Below are 21,532 nucleotides of genomic sequence, written 5' to 3'. Positions count from 1 at the left end.
GGGAGAAGGGGGGAACAGCCTCCTCCCAGAGAAGGAATTCATCACAATCTCTTTCATGCCAGTCTAAGTTTTCTTCATCTATTTGCCTGAATTGTTCATCAGTTACTCTGTGAATGTATAATCATCCTTTTTATGTTATAAGAATAACTATTCAAAATAGTGCATAGCAAAACACAAGGAAATTCTAATCTGCTTTGAAGCCCTTTGGAACCACAGATATCATCAAAAGTTAACATGTCTGTCAGTTGAAAAAAAAGCAATGAAAAAGACTGCATTGTACTGATGGCCAAGCTTTAAAAGTAAAGACTTCAGAATTAAGTTTTCTACCTGGATACTAGCATTTGTCTGCTTGGAGTACAGCGAGTTTTCTCCCATATTTCTTCTCCAACTCCCTTCTGGAAGGACCGCTTCCAGGAAAGACGATAATTTACTGTGACATTTTTTCCCTTAACACAGAGATCCCCAACACAAGAAGTCATGCCAAAAGAAAGTGTTTTATAAGTGTTCATAGACCCATGGTAATAAAATTAAGCCTTTCTTTGCTCTCCCCTCAAACCCCCAAATAAGTGTTTGGCCACATCAGCGGTGAACCTTTTGCAACCTGTCAGTTCATTTAAACTAAAGCAAGTACCTTTGGAACTCATAATAATTCAAAGCCAAAAGACGCTAAGAGAGCATGAACAATCTACTACAGCTGGGACGAACTCAAAAGTTGGAGACTCCCATGGTTCAGCAAATGGTTAGCACCTGTAAACTCCCTAATAAGACTTTGTATTAGGAAGGCAGAATTTATGATTTCAAAGAGAATCACATACATGTCTGAACAGTTCAGAACCGCAGGATATAAGGAATTCCCTAAGTAGAAGGCAGAACAATTAAAGCATTTATTCAAGCTCCAAAGTAGCAGACTCACGAACCAGCGTCCCCATTTTGATATCTTCAAGAGCTTCCAGGCCCAGTAAGTCCGCCTCACAAGAGTAGCCAGAAGGCCACAGAAAAACATGATGGCATTAAACCAAATCATATTCATGCTTCCCCACTCTGGTAAGAAGATTACCCACTGGCCTCAAGTCCTTGCTCAGCACTCCTCAGTCCACACGCGGGTCGGTTCTGCTACCGGCAGCTCCTGCTTCAGCTTTATCTTCAGCTTCAGCTGTAGCTGTCTCTGGCTCCAACAAAAATCAATCTTCAAGCTGTCTTCTCTCCTTTTATAGAGTTTTTGATGTCAAGTCATCTGAATGACCAGAGCTTAGGCTCTGGTGACTGGTTCTTGAGTTGGCCCCTCCCCTTAGGACCCTGGGAGGTTCACATCCACATAGATTAGGTTAACACTTAATAGTAAGGCATGGCTCTGGAGTTAGCACCTCCCCTTAGCCAGCCCCACCTTGGGCCCCACCCCAGTCACCAATCCACACCCACACCTAATAGGGGTTTGGGCCTGAGGCTCAGCACCTAGTAAGGCTCAATGAAATACACTGAGTTACTCAAAGAAAACAAAGGCCATTTTGCTTACCAACACACTAGGATACATAATTTAATCAGCCATGTATCCTAGAACATACATTGACCCATTATACATTGTGATCCAATTACACAGGAAACTAAAACATATCATTCACAACAAAGCAAAACATATCATTCAGTGACATTCCCAAATATTTGTTTACAACACAAACATAACCCACCCCTAGGTCCCAGCAAGATAATCTCTTCAATCAATCATTCCTAAAACACTTGTTTTACAATTCAAATGTCCACCCCTAGATCTTTGTATCCATTAAACAGGAAAGGGGTGTCAATAATACCGTAACAATAAAACAACACAGCAAGGATAACACAAGATAAGTACACAGAACACTATCATCATTTCCCCCCCTCGAACGATTGGGGCGCAAAATCTTGGGGTACGGGGTGAAGGTCTCACTTTCCATAGCTTCTTCTTGCTGAAATTGGACGTAGAGCTGTCCCTGCCCCAAGAGGCCCATTCCAGAGGTCAGTTCTTTAGCAAGCTGGCAGGAATTCCAAGAATGCTACATGCTTCAGGTGACAGGCAGTCACCTGAAAGTGTAGGGTGCTTAAGCCTGAAGGAGACAGAACTAGCAACAAGGCTGACCAAGACAAAGAACAAAAGAGTAAGCAAGTATGGGCTATTATACTTCAAATAAAATCACCCCCATTCTGGCTGAGACTCCAATTATTCAAAAATTTGATCCCATAGCCTAACTCAGGTAGGAAGTGTTTCTTTTCCAAGGGAACACAATAAGGAAACTAAGCTAGAAGGGTCCCATCCATGAAGACTAGGATTGCCCTCCAGGCCTTTTTCCCCAGATACAAACTTTCACCTGTTAATCACACAAGATCACCTTCCCTCTGAGTGACTTGTGGCGTTTATCAGCATCAGCCATACTTCTGGAGTCCATGAATCTATTATTATAGTCCTATTCACGGTAGAATATATGGTTCAGGGGTACGATTTGGTAATTATCTTCCCCTGAATAGACAACTGTTACAATGTTGTCCTTCCCATGGGCTATGACTTCTGCAGCCTTTGGAATATCATTTTACCCATACCTTAGCTCCCAACTTTATTCTATCAATGGAGCAAGCCCCTTTTGCCCCTCTAGTAGTTATTTTGGGAGGAGGGTCAGTTTTCACAAAGGGTATTTTTTCACAGGGGATAATAATCACTTGAACTATCCTATCATTCCTACCAAATTGTACAGGTTTTTCACCCAAATTCTGGAGTGTCACAACAATTTCTTTTTGATAATTCGAATCTATCACTCCAGCCAATACATGTACTCCTTGAGCTGCTAATCCTGGTTTAGGTAATATCTGTCCAAAATGATTCTTGGGGATTCTCATACATACCCCAATAGGGGTTTTTCTTATCTCTTTCCTATTCAACCTAAAATTCTCTATACAATGTAAATCATATCCTGCCGAACCAGGTGTTCCTGGACATGGTAGTGGGACATCTTCCTCACAGTCCAAAATTCAATATTTTGGATCTCACGTGTTTGCTGTTCTCTAATCTACAGATTTAGCGTCATCATTCTGGCTAGAGGTGTACTCCCTCCTAAGGGCCTATTATTCAAATTACGTAAGGCAATAGACAAATTATCCTTCCAATGTCGATATGAATTATTAGAGCTTAGTCTTCTCAGCTGTTCTTTCAACAATCCATTCATTCTTTCAATTAGCCCAGATGCTTGTGGGTAATATGGAATATGATATGTCCATTCTATATTATTCAACACACAATATTTTTTCACTTCTTTGCCCTTGAAATGTGACCCATGGTCACTTTGAATCTGCATTAGGGTTCCATAGTATAAACTTACAATATCTAGGGTTTTACAGGTGTTTTTCTGAGTTGCGTCCTTATAAGGACAAGCCACTAGTACACCTGAATAGGTGTCAACACATGTATGTGCATATTTACATCCTTTATCCTGGGGTAGTGGGCCAATATAATCTATCTGCCAAATCTGGGCTGGAACTTTTCCCTTTGCTATTTCTCCAGTTACTAACCTAGGAAGAGTTCGTTCTTTTTCTAATTGGCATATACAATACTCTTCTGTTATTTGTTTTAACAACGCATGAGAGATACTGATACCTCGATCCTGTGCCCATCGATGGGTGGTCTGGACCCCTAAATGGCCGGCAGTCTGGTGGACCCATCTTGCTAAGGCTGGGTCATCAGTTGGAGTCAGAGTAGGGACAATACATTCAGTAGCAATCTTTGCTAGTCAATCCGCATGTGCATTGTACTCACATTCTGGTGTGGTCAGGGTCGCGTGAGCATCAACATGAAAAACTGACAAATCCGTAACCAAAGACATATCCCATATATTTTCCCATAACTCTTTACCCCAAACTTATTTGCCATGAATCTCTCAATTCTGATTCCTCCATATAGGCATCCACGTAGCTAACCCATCAGCTACTGCCCATGAGTCAGTAAATATATGACACTGTCCTCCTTTCTCCGTTTTGATGACCTGATGCACTGCCATCAGTTCAGCATATTGGCTACTTCCACCTATCCCAGAATTTTCCAAAGTTCGCCTAGTACAGGGGTTACAGGCTACTGCTTTCCAATGTCTCTTCTGTCCCAAATATTTTGCTGTCCCATCAGTAAACCAAGCATGTTTATTGTCTTCTTCATTTAGTCCATCATATCCATTATTCCATTTCACTGAGGATGGTACCATCTGTTGCTTAGATTCAAGAAGTTTTTCATTCCTCTCACTGTCAGTGTTTGCCACAGATTCATGTAGAACAGAAACTCCACTTTTGCCTGCTCTGGACCTATTCTGAATATACCACTTCCATTTGATTATGCTCACCTCTTGCACATGTCCAATTCTGTGAGAAGCTGGGCTACTCATTACCCAAGTCATAATTGGAATTCCAGGCCTTAATACCACTTCATGACCCAGAGTTAGTTGCTCAGTTTCTACTAAAGCCCAATATGCAGCTAACAGTTGCTTCTCAAAAAGTGTATATTGCATTCCAGATGAGGGCACATTCCTTGACCAAAAGCCTAAAGGTACACTTCGGCTCTGTTGTTTTTGCCACAGACTCCAAGTCACATAGTCATCTTGTACAGTCACTTGTAACTCCACTGGCCCATTTTGCACAGGCCATAAATCCAGAGCTAATTGTATAGCAGCCTTTGCTTCCTCAAAAGCTCTACTTTGTTCCAAGTCCCCAATCAAATTCATATTTCTTTCTGGTGACTTTATACAAGGGTTTTAAAATCTGTCCCAAATGTGGGATGTGGTGTCTCCAATAACCAAATAGCCCTATGAACTTTTGGGCCTCTTTCTTATTAGCAGGGGGTGAGAAAATCCTGGACTTTTTGTTGAGCTTGTGGGAGAATTTCTCACAGTCCTCTATTCCACTGTATCCCCAAGAATTTTACAGTTTGAGCTGGCCCTTGAACCTTTGTGGGGTTGATTTCCCATCCTTTGCTTTTCATATGGTCAATTAATAGTGCCAAACTCGTCTCCACTTCTTTTATATTCTTTCCCTGTAACATGATGTCATCTATGTAATGTGTAAGCTGTACACCAGGTAACTTTAATTAATCCAACTACTCAGCTACAATCCTGTGGCAAATAGTTGGGCTATGAATATATCTTTGTGGCAAGCATGTAAATGTATGCTGTCGGCCTTGCCAAGTAAAAGCAATCTGGTTCCATTGCTTGGGGTCTATTGGGATCATAAAGAAGGCATTGGCCAAATCAATAACTGCATACCAAGTCCCTTCATGTTTTTGTATTCTCTCTATTAAAGTAACCGTGTCTGGAATAGCAGCATACAAGGGAGGAGTCACTTTGTTCATCTGTCTATAATCTGCTGTCATCCTCCATGTTCCATCTGACTTTCGAACTGGCCAGACAGGGTTGTTCCATTGAGTAGTTATAGGGACTAACACTCCTGCTTCAACACATTCTCTTACAGTGTTGGCAATTTCATCTTGCCCACCTGGCACACCATATTGCCTCAAAGAAATTACTTCAGAAGGTTCAGGCAAAGTGATTGGATCCATCTTGATTTTCCCCACTAAGATTGCATTAATGCCTATTTTCCTCACAGCAAATTGGTATTTCCCTTCAGGTAAATTTAAGGTCATACCCTTCAATATGTCTATTCCAATGATGTATTCAGAAACAGGCACAATAACCACACTATATTCTTTCTTGGGCAACTGTCCAATTTTCATCATCAATTTAACTTGTCTGGCTGATATTTCAGACCCTCCTAATCCTGTGATGGTAATAGGAGTTCCATGGCTGAACTTGTCTGGATTTCCATAGATAAGGGTGGCCTCCGCCCCAGTGTCTATTAATGGCTTAGTCACGGTACTTGACCCATTTTTCCAATATATGGTCAAGTTAATGTGAGGTCTGCAATCCAGCCTGTGTATTTCCTTAATTTGGGCTGGGGTTCAGCCTGTTTCCTAGTATTCCCTAACACGTGACTCACTTGGGTATGAAGCTTCAACGTCTGTAGCGTCTGCAGGAGCAGTTCTTATTTCCCTATTTCTTCTGTTATCGAGTCCTTTATCTCGGTACATTCTGTACAATTCATTGGTTGGAATGCCATCTATCATTTCAAAGCCTACCCCTGCTCTCAACAGAGCAGTGAATATTTTTCTTGTCACTCTATTTTGGCGCCTTCCCCCTTGAGGAGATCTACCCCTTCCCCAGTCACCTAAGTCACATAACTGTAAAATCTTATCTATCACCACTGTAAGACGGCTCCCTACCTCCCCAAGTAACAGAGTCAAAATTAGGTGTTTATAAGCAGGGGGAGCTGTCCTGATTATTAAATTCCTATGAGGGATTCCCATAGGATCATCGTAATATCTGTCTGCAGTTCCTGTTATGATAGCAGTCTTCATCACCTCCTCCCTTAGTCTCGTTATACAATCTCTAAGTGAATACCAGGGTCTATACTCAGTGGGCCACATAGAATCAGTAGTATATCTCTTATTGCATCCCTCAGCGGCTAACGCCAACAGAGTAGTCCTGCTAGCACTATCTCCTTGATGATGATGTTCCCTAAAAGCTTGCTTAACTAGAGGATTGTGGCTGATACCTATGAATCTCATACAATCCATCCTATCTACTAATATTCCACTGGCCCCTTGATCACTGAGTCTTACCATCCAAGATATTAATGGTTCTCCTATTCTTTGGCTGAATCTACTCAAAATGTCCGTGACCTCTTGCGGTGAGAAATCTTCCTGAATTTCCCTCATAACTGAATTGTCACCTTGGGTTTCTATCTTCCTCCTTTGTATGGGACAAACGTCTGTCTGAGTATTTAACCATCTCTCATTCTCCATGCAAGGGACGTACCGAACCCTAGCAGCGTTTCATGCCTCAGCCCCTGACATTGTCTCATTTTCTCTCCACTCCCTTCCCCTGCCACCATGGCAAGGACAAAGCAGGCAGTCAGGCTCAGCCTGGGCTGAGTTGACATGCACTCTTGGCTTATTTGGCCTCCCGTTGCTCCTAGCCACGTTAATACAAAAATTCTCATTTGAGTCAGTAGATTCTTGAGCAGCAGTTTGTTCTCCTGCTATCTCTGAGATTCCCCTTTGCCGTGGGGTAGGAGTGCCCCCATCTCTTTCACGTAATCTCAATCTTTCATATACTAGCCGGTAGGCTGATAACACTATCCAGCTTTGCCTAGAGAGTGATGCCCCTGACTGAATTCCAACCTCTTGTAAACACCTTTCCAAATCCCTAGGACCTCCTCTCTGTAGCCTCGGTTCCCAGTTTTCACAGGGTCCAGCTCTTTCAGCCAATTCCTTTGCTAGCAAGGAATAAAATGGATCCTCCCACCCTGGGACATTCATCTCTTCCTCTGAAGTTCTTCTGCTTCTAAATAGAGATCTTATACCTAGGGAGCCCACCCTCATTGCCAGATGTATTAGGAAGGCAGAATTTATGATTTCAAAGAGAATCACATACATGTCTGAATGGTTCAGAACCGTAGGATATAAGGAATTCCCTAAGTAGAAGGCAGAAGAATTAAAGCATTTATTCAAGCTCCAAAGTAGCAGACCCACGAACCAGCATCCCTATTTTGATATCTCGGTCCAGAGCTTCCAGGCCCAATAACTCCACCTCACAACAGTAGCCAGGAGGCCACTGTGTTGGTAAGTAAAATGGGCTCCTTAGCACTTAGTTCAACAAGTGCCCTTGAAGAGTTTGGCTTTTGTTTGCTTTGAGTAATTCAGTGAGTCTTACTAAGTGCTAAGCCCCAGGCCCAAACCCCTATTAGGTGTAAAACCTTAGTGGGTGTGGATTGGCAACTAAGGTGGGGCCCAAGGTGGGGCTAACTCCAGGGAGGGCCTAGTTTACATGTCTGGGACAGCAGAGGCTTTTAGACCACAGTGGGTTTAAGTCCGCCTCTTTGTGAGGATTCTAGGTCATGTGGGTGAGTCGCATGTGTGACTCACCCCTGACGCTGAAAAAGACATAAAACCCGGGGTTGGCCTCCTCTTCCTTGGAGCTCATTCCTGCAGCAGTGGTGGCTCGAGTGACTCTGGGCCAGCCCTTGTTCTAAGCTCCCAGGCTGAACCTAGATGTTGGTAACTATGAATCTGTACTGGGTCTGTCTGTTGATGTTTGTACTTTGTTTGTAGTTTGCTCTGAAGTTCAGGGTGCTGGCTTTTTTTTCCCTGAACTAAGTGAATGATATTTGTATGCTGAATTAAAGTAAGCTTGTCAACCCCTTCACCTTGCTTTCCTTAGTTAAGCAGATCAAAAGAACCTGTGCTGTTGGCAGCTTTCTGGGTGCTAGCTGTGGGTGGATCTTACACCCCCACAAAAGCTGCTAGCCGGATTGTTGGAACAGCCACAGAAAAACATGATGGCATTAAACCAAATCATATTCATGCTTCCCCTCTCTGGTAAGAAGATTACCCACTGGCCTCAAGTCCTTGCTCAGCACTCCTCAGTCCACACGCGGGTCGGTTCTGCTACCGGCAGCTCCTGCTTCAGCTTTATCTTCAGCTTCAGCTGTAGCTGTCTCTGGCTCCAACAAAAATCAATCTTCAAGCTGTCTTCTCTTCTTTTATAGAGTTTTTGACATCAAGTCATCTGAATGAGGCTCTGGTGATTGGTTCTTGAGTTGGCCCCTCCCCTTGGGACCCTGGGAGGTTCACATCCACATAGATCAGGTTAACAGCTAATAGGGCATGGCTCTGGAGTTAACACCTCCCCTTAGCCAGCCCCACCTTGGACCCCACCCCAGTCACCAATCCACACCCACACCTAATAGGGGTTTGGGCCTTGGGCCTGGGGCTTAGCACCTAGCAAGGCTCAATGAAATACAATGCGTTACTCAAAGAAAACAAAGGCCATTTTGCTTACCAACAGACTTTTAAAAGAAAGTTCTATTTTTGGCATTAATTCTACTTTGTCCATTTAATGAGAGGGTGAAATTTAAAAATCTGTTCAGTGACTCAAGAGTCTGGGTTTAGTACCTGCCAACCACCCTTTGGGTAATTATTTATAATAATATGAGATGATGTGCTGTCAGATGGACTTAACCAGGGGTTAAATCCATGAGAGGAGGTGGACAGTCAACAGTATTATACCATACATGATGTTCAATTAACCCTTTAAAGAATTCCTGTTGGAAGCTACTTAGTGTCAGACTGAGTGACAAAGCTTGGTATAGTTTAGGAATGTAATCGTTAAGATAATAAGCCAACTATCCTATCAACTTTTTAAGTAAAAATAAGTATTTGAAAAGTATATAATAATGAAGGAAAGGAGATCCTTAAGAGAAAGGAAAGAGAACCTATACCTAGCCTAAAGTTCTAGCTTAATTATTATGTAACAAAGTCGCTTAATCTCTGTTTCCTCATCTGTAAAATGTGGTGGTGTTCTACTTGATCTCTAAGCAGTACCTTACAGTTCGAACAATGTATATATGGGGACCACCTCTATAAAGTCATTCAATACAGCATCTGTTCCAGGAGGCATGCTGTGTTGGAGATCTGGAGTCAGAAAACTTGGGCTTGAGTCCCAACTCTGCCACTTTAACTAGCTGTGTGACCTGGGGCAAATCTCTCAATTTCTTTAATTTGTAGTTTGGTATTAATACTACTTCCCAGCATTGCTGGGAGAGGAGTTATTACCTGACCATGCAGTAGAGAAGACTCTACTACACCTCCTGGCAACTAGCAGGCTAAAATCAAATATAATTACCAAAAATACTGAGTAGCCTTTTTAAAGACAGTCCCATATCTCACTGTGCAGACATTTAAAAGTGAATTGTCCTATCTTTCACCAAATTCTGCACTAAGAAATTAACTCTTTATTTCTAAAGTTCAAATAAATGACAAAATGACCAGAGAAATCTCAATTTCATGGACAAGTCCAGTTTTCACTAAACACAAGCTCTATATATCTTATAATGCAAACAATGGCTCCTACCTACCTTTAAGGTAACATAAAAGGTTATGAATGTGTGAAAAGCAAGTTGATATACAATTAAAGCTTTACTTTGCTTATAAGACACTTAACAGGAAATCATGTAAATTTGAGTTAGCTCAGTTTCTACACTCATGCAACATTACAGCAGGACAGTTCATAAGGTACCAGCTTAGAACAAAAATTGTCAACAATATGCTTTCTCTAGAAGTAAGAAGACTGTAAATAGCAACCCCAGATTTTTACCTTAACTACCATAATAGTAGTCTTCACCTCCTTCATTTATTCCCACCTTCCTATTTCTTCAAATAAAGAGGAAACATTAAAGTTCTACCCAGGAAATCTACAAAGTTTGTTCCCAAAGAAAAGATGAGAAAATTCCTAATTTTCCCTTCAATGGAAGTATGGAGGGGGCAATGGGTGTGGAACATTGCATATACTCTAAGACTCAGCTAAGATGTTAATTAGTTTTGCTGAACTGCATTCTTTTTTTCTGCTTTATTTTTTCACATACAGTATGGTTTGATGAGTAGAGCAGGGGGGAGTATATTCAGAAACTAAAGTTATATAAAAACAAATTATAATAATACATTTTTTAAAAAATCATTACTACTGGGAATTTACCCCAACGAGAATAAAGGAAATGTCCCCCATATGCCAAAATATTTATGGCAGCTTTTTCTGTGGTAGCAAAAAACTAACAGGGAAATAAAATAAAAATCCATTGATGTGGAAGTATTATTGTATCCATAAAATATCAAATATGAAGAATTCAGGGAAACTTAAGAAGACCATATATGAAATGATACAAAGTGAAGTAAGCAGTACCCAAAAAAATTATCATACACAATGACTAACCACAACAATGAAGAGAAAAACATTAAAAAACATCAGAACAATACAATGACTAATCTTGACTCCAGAGGCCTGGGGAGAGGTAGAAAGATGGTGGAATACAGATGCATAGTAAAGCATATTTTATCAGAAATAGTTAGTGTGTCAGTTTGTTTTGCCTAATTGTACTTTATTATATGGAAAGGTGGAGGAGTTAGTTACTAGGAAATGGCAGCAATACCAAAAAAAAAATCAATGAAAATATTTCAATAAAACAAAAATCCAATAGCCACTTCGATTTTCTATTTAAAGAAAATAATTACCTTGATCATGGGGAAATATTTTAATAGTTCAGAAACAACGTAAGATACAACCTGACACTCAAAAGACAGTAAAGCAATTAACCAACAGCCACATCAGATTCTGAGAAGAGTATCAGTTGTTTTTATCCAAAGTCCCCCCAACCCTGTTGAGCATGGATCAAAAGGGAGTGGCTACCAAATTTGTATGTTGTCTAGTGATTAGCAATCCTTGTAGGTTTTAGAGTGAAACAGATAAGTGAACTATAAGACTAAAACTGAACTACAGCCCGCATATTCAGGTCCCACTTTCAAAATGTTCCTTCAGATTCTGTTACTTTGTCTTTTTAGTATCTAGCAATTTCCCAAGATGAGCCTTTTCCTCTGAATGTATTCTACCCTTTTCTTCTTTCTTCAGTATTTCTATTCTTTAAGGATTTGTGATTTTGTCAATGTAAGTAGTATCTTCACTAATGCAGTCCATAACCCATCTGTAACTTAAATCATCTATGAGTGTAGCCAAAGCCAAAAGTTTTATCATCCTGGCGCTCCAAATTTAGGTAGGCTGGTTTACGGACAATGCATTAATCTATCACCAGACCTACACTTTTGCTCATACAAATTAAATTAAAATAGGGATAACATAATCATGACTGACAGGCACAGAGCTTTTTTTTTTAAGTCACATAAAATCATATAACAATAGACATTAGTGTTGTTTTCAGGGAATGTTTTTTAATTAAGTTAAATAGGTCCAGTAACCTGATTCTTTGTTCATACTTCCATTTCCTGGCTATCCTGTGAATGAGTTTTAACTTTAAGACTGCCATCTTCCTGTGTTTTAAGACTTTCTAGGCTTCCTGTTACAATTTTTTTAAATCACATAGATAGTAAGCTTCATTCTAAATGACTTAGTAAATAACTTGCTGTATACAAAGTCTATACCCAACTGAAGTCAAATCCTGAAGCTTGTTTAACCTCAAAAACATGAGTGAATTTCCAAGAGAGCAACTAAAGTTTCAACACTTTGATTGTTTCCAACTCCATACTCCATACTGCAATCCTAACTACAAGCAAAAAACCAAGAGACACCTGGACTCTCATTCACACCATTCTCAAGTGTTATTTTGGCTATAATCAGGGAAGTTAGAATGACTATAACAGCTGCAAGTTTCCTGAGGTTGCAAAAGAGATACTTCAGAAAAGGTTATCTGAATCACTTTTCAAAAGAAGCTGCAACACAGCAACAGTGCTCTAGGATGCAAAAGATGACATTCCCAGGACTGCTGAATTGTACACGCTAACATCTTACCAAGAGTAGCACGCAAAGCAAAAACTTTTTATCTTTGGTTAGTATTATTAAAAGAATACCATGTTTCACTGATTCGATAGTTTTGTGGGCTAATTTAATGTTTTACATTCTCCATTCTGTCAAACATATTTATCATGTTTAAACTCACATTCCGAAGTTTTGTGATATGTATCAGTTGAAGGACAGGAAGAGGGAAAGGAATATGCATTTATATAGTACCTACTATGTGCCAGGTACTATGTTAAGCACTTTATAAATATTAATGAAATTACAGACTCTTTAAGTATTAAATATAAAAACAGTATTCATAACTACATTTATACAGCGCTTTAAGGTTTACAAAAGTACTTTCCACAAAACTCTGGGAAGCATGTAGTACACTGGATAGGAGGAGTGTTGGTCTTAAACTAAAGAGATCTCGGTTCAAATGCCAACTGAGACATTTAGTAGCTCTATGACTACTGGTAAAGTACTACAAAGCTCAGAGAAATAGATCACACCAATGATAAATGTCTGAGCTAGAATTAGAAACCAGGTCTCTTGATTCCAAGTACAGAACTGAGTTCAGATCTGATTTCCTTTTTCTTCCTAGAGGATATATGGTTGCACAGACTTCAGAACCTTAGTCCTTCAAAGATGGAGATGCAATGGGGGCAGCTAGGTGGCGCAGTGAGTAGAGCACCGGCCCTGGAGTCAGGAGGGCCTGAATTCAAATCCAGCCTCAGACACTTGACACACTTACTAACTGTGTGACTTTGGACAAATCACTTAACCCCAACTGCCCTGCCTCCCCCCTGTGAAAAAGAAAAAGGAAAAAAAAAGATGGAAAAGCAATAAAGCAATCCTATAAGCAGACTGATTTTAAAATGCAGGACTTCTTAACTAGTCCATTAAAAAAAGATCTGCTGGGTACACACCACAACAGGCCCTGTGGAACGTGCAGAACAAAACTATATCTAAACTGGTTTGTTGAACTGAACTAGGGAGTTTACAATCTAGCTGCGGAAAGGTACACCAAAGGTAGCTAAGAAGTATTTTGAGGACACAAAGTAAGGAAAAGATTGGTGGAAGTAAGAAAAGTTTCTTGGAGAAAATAAGCACAAAAGAAAGTGATAGTCATAGACTGCAGAGGAAGGCAGTGGGAAAGGCACGGTGAAAGGCTGAGCAAAATGCAGAGGTCTCAGCTAACCCTTAGATGCACTTCTGTCTGAAGTGTATGAAAGAAGTGAGCTCAGATGGTCTCTCGACCTAGCACTGGGCCTAACATGGTACTCTGCACATCATGCGGATAGAAACGGTTGTAGAATGGAAATTCAATGAGTCTGGGAAGGTCAGAAGATGGATGGCTTTGAAAACAAGCCTCCAGTCAAAAGGCAATAACATACCCACTGAAGACTCTTAGGACTTTATGAGAAAACCGGGATCCAATCAAGTAGCAGCACACTCACTCTAAGATGAAAGATGCGAGGGATGTAGGCACTGTTAATGCCGGCCCTTCCAAAACTACCAACTGGGTTCACAATTACTCCCTCACCTGAGCAAATTCTCCTTAATTAGGGAGCTATTTTTCCTAACAAGATCAATCTATACAAATTCCAATGGAGATATGGCGATATACCCTACTGAAGACAGCCTTTCATTTGGAATATAACTGTGAGTACTATTAACAAATTTATGATGTTTCCTTCAGAGAGATCTCCACATTCTTTGAACAGTTTTAAAAATCAATAAAGGGATGCTTATTTGTAACTACACGTGTAGAGTGAAAAATGTCAAGAATAATGTCACTAAGGTCTATTGTTTCTCCATCAGCTCCCTCTCAATTTGCTGACAAATCTTACTGATGACTCATTTCCTCTGCACTAACAAAGTCACCCCATTCCTTAATGATAGGCTTTTCATCAGTAATAGAAAGTGGAAAACAGATGTCAACTTACTTTGGCATACTAAAAACAGATAGCAAATATTCTTTGAACACCAACGTACCAATCAACCAAGAAGCATTTATCAAATGTCTACCATGTTCAGGCACTGCCTCTACAGGCAAAAATGAAATACTCACTGCCCTCAAGAATCTTCCATTCCATCCAGAGAAGCAACATGTACACATCTAAGTAAATGGAAAATATAATATACAAAGTAAAAAGAAAGTTAATTTCTGGAGTGGGTACTAACAGCTGAGGGGACAAAGGAAAGGTCTCTTATAGGTAGGACTTGAGCTATACAAAGAGCATGGAGGAAAACATCTACCCAAAACTTCAAGTAAAACAGTACTAATTTAATGTGATGTCCAAGTCCTGATGAAAAATAAGGTTAACACTAAAAGAGCTCAGGGAGACTTTTGCAAATCTGAATTCTTGTCAAATACATTAGTTGAACAGCCAAATTTTTGGCCACGGCAGCAATGAAAATAGAAGTACTGTATCTGATCTTCTAAAGCAAATATATCGCATGTGCATTTTGTGCCAAAAGAATTAACATTTTCTGAGAAAGATGAAATCTCAACCCAAAGACACTATGAAAAGAATTAAAATACTGCTTCTCTAAAGGCAAGCCCTTCCAATGGTCAAAATATTTTTTTTCAAAATGGGCTCAGCTAACAAAAGGGTCACTGAAAAGAGTAATTTTATAACTCCCTAAAGTTTGAAAAGTCAACATTGCTCAAGATAAATTTATATTAAAATGATGAAATTAAACACAGTTTGTGGGTTGTTTAAACTACAGTAGACTACATGTCACTGGTTAATAATAAATTCAATTCAGGAAAACCAAAACCATATGTATTTCACATATGTAAAAACTGCAGATTATGATTGGTTATGTCCTCATAGGTATTTTGCTATGGAATCTTACAAAAACCTTGAAAAATGGTGATGTAAGGATCTTTCTTGAAAAATTCTAGAGAAGGGCTACCTCCTCACCCTCATTCTGGTTAATTCAACAAAAGATAATTACAGAAAGTGAACAGAGCCAGTACAGATCTAGAGCCACTTTTGGAAGGGCTGCCTGGACAACAGTGGAATCTAGTTTGACCAAAACCAAAGTGCTCCTCAAGAGAATGAGAAAGGCATTCACACACTATACCCACTTCAGTTCTAAATCAGGCAACTCTGCAAAGCTTTCAGAAGACCAACCAGGAAGTCAAAAAAGCTGAAAAATGTGGTTCTGCTAACTCAGAATAACTGCATTAAGTTATCAAGACACCCTTGTATATTCATCAGTTGTGAAGTGTAGTGGGTTTAGAAGCTCTCCTAATTTCCCCAAAGATCAAGAGAATTAAATCACCATTTCACAATCCAATGACACATGGCTCAAAACCAAGATAACTAAGTGAACTGTTTCATCAAGGTTGCATGGTTTAAAAATCAAGAGATCACGTCAATGTCTAGAGGACATAGTATCAAGTTGAGTATCTCAGAAATCACAAAACAAACATTCCAGGAAAAGATTTTACATACTTTTAAAGGAGTAATGATAAAGTTTAAAAGAAAAATTGATTATTTCAAGGAGAAATGGGCAATGTGGGCACTTAAGTATCTCCTGCATAGCTCTCTGTAAAAAATATTGGAGGGGAAAAGTGACTGAAAACAGATTATTATAAACTGGGACACAGGCAGCTACGTGCAGCAGTAGCCAGACCTGGAGTTGGGAAAACCTGAGTTCAAATTCAGATTCAAACCCTTTTGTGACCCTGGGCAAGTCACTTAACTTCCTTTGCCACCGTTTCCTCATCTATAAAAGGAGCTGAAGAAGCAAATGGCAAACCATTCCAGTATCTTTGCCAAGAAAACCCTAAAAGGGGTAATGAACAGCAGAACACAACTGAACATAAGCTAGAGCACTAAAGAAGGAAAAAATTGTCCACTTTTTTTTTAACTTTATTTTTCTTGAGGGTTTTTTTTTGGTCAGTGTTGGCTGTTTTTACTAGGCAAAAAAGGTGAAGTGATAAAAGTTTTGAAGGTTATAATCCTACAGTAGCACCAGTAGTAACAAACATCTCACTTTTATATAGTGCTGTAAGATTTACAAAGTACAACTCTACTATTCAACAAGTCTTCTAAACAGCAGTGTTTTATACCTTGAGCTACATCAAACAAAGCCTAAGTAACACTCTTCAGTGGACAAATCAGTCAAAGCATTAGTCTTCCAAAGTGAATCCTTTTTGTCTAAAAGGAACTTCAATTTTCAAATGAACCCAATTTTTTCATATAACTTCTGGGAAAAACACCTACCAATTTAGACCAACTTACTGTTCAAGGTGAATAGATCAAAAATCTGTCTACAGGATTAGTGTTCGCTCCTTTGCATCAAATGTCTCAATTTTTTAAGTTCTCTCCAAAGGCTTCACTATAGTTTCCAACCCCCAATTCTGCCTTCTAGCTGAAAAACAAATCGCTCCTTATGTTTCAATTCTGTTCCTCAATATGAGTAAGTTTTTCAGACAATCACTCTGGAAAGATGTTAAGGTAAATTTCTAAACAAGTAGAAGGTTAATCCCTAAGAAAGGGCAATGTTATTTTTTTTAATATTCTGGAAAAAGTTCCCATACTTTTTAAGCCCTCAGGTCTTTATTTTTTAAATTTTATGTAAAATCAGTCACATATTTACTCTTTTATAATGTTTCCAAAGTTCAATGACTATGTTGTAAATGGTTTCTTTCCATCAACTGGGTTCATGAAAATTAAATATTACTTGACTTTTCAGTCATGGAGGGAGTGGTTTTACTTCTGCAATTCTGAGTCGCAGCATACTCTCTCTGTTCAGAAGTTCTAAACATTTATACAGGTGTCCTAAAATTAGCCAACCATTCCCAGAGGCAAGATCATTTCTAGTTGACCCACTTTCCCAGAGAAGAGACCATTTCTGGATGACCCTTTCTAACTCACCCTCAAAGTCACTAAAATTCATCCATTCTCCCCACTCCAACAAAAAATACAAGTCTGCCTGTCAACTTTTTCAGCCAGACTTTCCTCTCCCAGCCACATCCCAGGTGCCTCATAAAAACTGAGTACACCAGCACAAGGCACACACCCTGAGGCCCCAAGAGAGTTTGTAGGCAGAATCTACTCCCACACAAAAGCCTATACTTAGGCCCTAAAGAGTCTCCAACCAGCCTTTCCTTAAATGATCACCTTGCCTCCAAGCCTCTCTGTTCACTGCTTAAACAGACCTCAGAAGAGCTACATGGAGAAGAAACCCCCAAGGAAACTCCACTGAAAGAAAAGCTCACTTTCCATTTCGGAAAGCAGAAAGTATGGGGTGATTTGGAACAATGTCTGTACCCCTTTCTGGGTTTTATATGAACTAAGAGTCCTTCATATTGAGGGAAAGTTGTGTTAATAAATATGGTTTTTGTGGGAGCAAGGCCTTCCAAGGACTGGAGCAGTCACCAAGTTTAAGGGTTAACCCAAAGTCCTAAGCAGTAGAGCCATTAATTATCAACCCTTCAAAAAAGACCCTTGGGATACAAGGCCATAGAACCAATGACTAAAAAGGAGTCCCAACGGTATGTGGAAAAGAATAGAACACCAATCAAGAGTATCCCTGCATTAGCAGAACAACCCCTAACCAATCAATCAATACACATTTATGAAGTACCTACTATGTGCCAGTCACTGCCCTAAACACTCCAACCGAAATAAGCACTTGGTGTATTAGTCTACATAAGGTAATCAGACCAATCAATCCTCAATATTCCAACCAACAAAAAGAAGACGAATGTAGAGTTGTTCATTTGTCACCATGTTCCACAGTGCACTTGCCATTGGTGCATAGGCCAGTGATTCTGAGGCCTTGATAATGTCATTCTGCTTCCTTAATTTCCGTTTGTACTTTCAACAGGACATAACTTCACTGACTTCCTGTCTGAAACTACTGTACATCATATGGAACATAACAGCCAAGAGCTCCCATGTTCCAATCCAGTAGGAGATACTTTTCTGATAAAGGCGAAAGCGCTAACCTTTAAACTCATGGAAATCTCCAAAGTAAATGTCCTCTGGAATTTGTTTAGATATTAAGAAAGTTGTATGTTCAGGCTTTTTAGCCAGGAGTAGGGGGTGGGGAACAAGTCCCAGAGAAGGGATAAATGTAATTCTATACAATCCTGCATTATACATTTCTAAAATGCCTTTCATCAGAAAAACTCAAAGCACTTTGTAAGCATTAGCCTCCCAGGAATAGATGTGCTTTTCAGTCTAGTGCAGAAAAGGTCAGAGCCTTGGAGAGTTAGATTTAGGAGGGAGCTTTGGACTGACTGAGAGCCAGAAAGGGCAGGAACGATCATTAGCAAACTTGTAAATGCAAATAGGCACAAATAGCACACAGGGTGGGGGAAGAAATTAAAGCAAGCAAAGAAGCCAAGAGACTGCTTCCCAAGCCTCAAAACTCACACAAAGCAGAACCTCGGGGTTAGACTGCTTCAAAAAAGTTACCTCCTCATCTTATTCACCGGCACAACGACCACCCGAGCAATGCCCCTCCATTTACAAGCAACCATCTAAAAACCCTCCCCCATCCTCATCAGAGTGACCACCTGAAGACCCTGGAAGGCCTCTTCCGTCTACAACCAAGTGAGTCACCACCTAAAGACCCCCATACACCATTTCTACCTGAAAAGCCATGAAGAATTCCTCTCACCATTTACAGTCAAGTGACCACCTTTAGACCAGGAAGTACTCTCCCCCTACCTGTACAATAAATACAGGGACCACCTTTAGACCCGCGAAGCACCCCCCCCACCTGCAATAAAGTGACCACCAGAAGCCCCACGTTGCCCCCCCTACAATAAAGTGACCACCAGAAGCCCCACGTTGCCCCCCCCTACAACATAGTGACCACCTGAAGACCCCCCCCCCACTCGCAATAAAGTGACCACCGGAAGCCCCACGTTGCTCCCCCCTGCAAGTAAAGGAACCACTTGAAGACCCACGAAACTCCCCCCCAGAAGAGATTCAAAGCCCACGAAAGGGAGCTTCAACCCCCCCACCACCACCCGGCCGCGCTCTCTCCTTCCGGGGACGTGTCTGGGGCCTGGCTAATGGCTGCGGCGGCGGCTGCCCTTCCCTGGCCTGGGGGGGCAGAGGAGCCGTCCACCCCCCACCCCTCACCCGCGGGGCCTCACTCACGCCGGCGAGCCGGGGGCTGGGCATTGAAGTCCGGCGGCGAGGACGAGCTGGCGGCCGGGGGGCTCCTCCTCAGTCACCTCGGCGGCGGCGGCGGCGGCGGCGGCGGTGGCGGTGGCGGCGGCGACGACTCCCCCCCAGCCTCCCCCCGAGCGCGCGACACCCGGCCCGGCCCGGCGGCGGCTCCGGCCCCGGCCCCGGCGGCGGCTCCGGCTCGGGCCCCGGCTCCGGCTCGGGCGGCGGCGGCGCGTGCCAGCGAGTCCGTCTTGCTGCGGCGGCGGTGGCGGCTCCGGCTCCGGCCCCGGCTCGGGCTAGGGAGGCAGCGGCGGGGGCTGCAGCTGCTCCCCGTGTGGAGGCAGCGCTGGGGCCTCGCCTCTCCTCGCCTCGCGCCGATCCGCCCGAGGGCCCGCTCCGCGCTCTGGCTGCTGCTGCTGCTGCTGCTGCTCCCGCCGCTGATCCCGCTGCTCCCGCCGCTGCTCCTCCGGCTCCCGCCGCCGCTGCCGCTGCCGGGACGGTTACGGCTCAGGCTGATCTCGCCGCCGCCGCCGCCGCCGCTGCCGCCACCGCCGCCGCTCCTGCTGCGCGCGCAACCGGAACCACCTCGCCTTCTCCCCCTCCCTCTCCCCCTTCCTCGTGTCCCCTCTCCTGCGAGCGCCCCCGCCCTCCCGGGCCGTTGGTCCTCTCCTCAGCCCTCCACTCCCTTCGCACTCCCGGCCCACCAGCCCGGCTGCCATTCCATCCGACCCGCCCACCCAGGCTCTCGCCTTTGTCTTGACCTCTGCCCTGACCTCCCCCGCTTCTCCACATGGTTTATTCCACTCGGAGCTCAATCCCGTTGAGGCCTGATCCATGTGGCGCGGAGAATGGGGGAGGCCACGTGCGCGCGTGCACGCACACGCACTCACACCACACACACACACACACACACACACACACACACACACACACACACACACACACACACACACACACACACACACACACACACACACACACACACACACACACACACACACACACACACACACACACACACACACACACACGCGCGCGCGCGCGCCCAGTCCGGGGCAGGAAGCTGCACCCTCAGGCGTCCCGGCCTTTGGCCTGCTTAGGAAGGGCTCCCAGCAGCCTTTGCTCCTGGAAGCATTGGCCATGCTGCCAGGTGCCATGACGCAAGGGCTGGGTGCCAGACCCTGTTGGGACGTGGCAAGGGAGCTAAAGGCCATTGGAAAGGGATTCCCAGCCCTGAGGACTGGCAGAGGCCAAGGAGACAGAAGCCAGGGCTGCCTGGCTCTTGGCTGAGCCTCCTCAGAGATGAGGGTCTCCTTGGCCCAGGCCCAGCAGTTCCTGGGCAGCAGGTCTTGGGCCTGAGGACTGACCCAGCAATAGGGAGAGATTTCCTGTAGGCTCAATCTTTTTGGGGGGGGGGGGGGGGCGGGGCAGACAGGAAGCTGGGCCAGGCTGATTGCCAGTTATCATAAAGAACAATCACTGGAAGTCTGCTCAGAGGGGGATAGAGGTTGCTTCAGGGATCTTCATTACTTCAAAAGATCCCTGATCCCATCTCTGTGGGTCTTCGTTTTATCAATGAAGACAGTCTCCTTAAAACATGTCCCTTAGATGAAGGTGCCTATTGAGTGTTGTATCCAACCAGCCCCAGTAGGACAGACCTACCACAAAGACTAGGCACCAGAAGATTCCCCTAGTAGAAGACAAGCTCCTCAGGCACAGAACTGCCTCTTTTTTCTTTTTTTTTTTTTATTTATACGCCCGGTACCTAGCACAGTGCCTGGGATATGTCAGGTGCTTGTTGATAGAGGAATCCTGGTCTCTTCCTGTTCTTCCCAAGCCTCAAAATTGCCTAAGAAATAATAGTTAACCTCATAAACATGGGGGCCTTCCCTCCCTATGTGGGGCTCTCTCTGGACCATGCATTTCTGAAGCTAGACCTAATTCTTTAGAGAAGCCCAGAAGGCTCAGTGATGGAAAGAA

At 42.7% G+C, this 21,532-nt stretch overlaps 1 protein-coding gene across 2 annotated transcripts in view; it reads right to left on the bottom strand.

Moving 5' to 3' along the window:
• Nucleotides 1–20,469, bottom strand: part of PTP4A2 (protein tyrosine phosphatase 4A2) — a 43,656-nt gene extending 23,187 nt beyond the window's left edge. The window contains exon 1 of one of the 2 annotated variants that reach the window (XM_036747948.1): nt 20,326–20,469. The gene's annotated coding sequence lies outside the window, so the exon portion shown is untranslated. Of the gene's footprint in view, nt 1–19,540; nt 19,703–20,325 lie in introns of those variants that run through there. The other variant, XM_036747947.1, reaches the window with a different exon arrangement.
• Between the last annotated feature and the right edge of the window lie 1,063 nt (nt 20,470–21,532).

Source organism: Trichosurus vulpecula, chromosome 2, assembly GCF_011100635.1.
Source record: "Trichosurus vulpecula isolate mTriVul1 chromosome 2, mTriVul1.pri, whole genome shotgun sequence".
Taxonomy (NCBI): domain Eukaryota; kingdom Metazoa; phylum Chordata; class Mammalia; order Diprotodontia; family Phalangeridae; genus Trichosurus; species Trichosurus vulpecula.
Note: the sequence above shows the minus strand (reverse complement) of the source record. Positions and strands in the feature narration are given on the sequence as shown.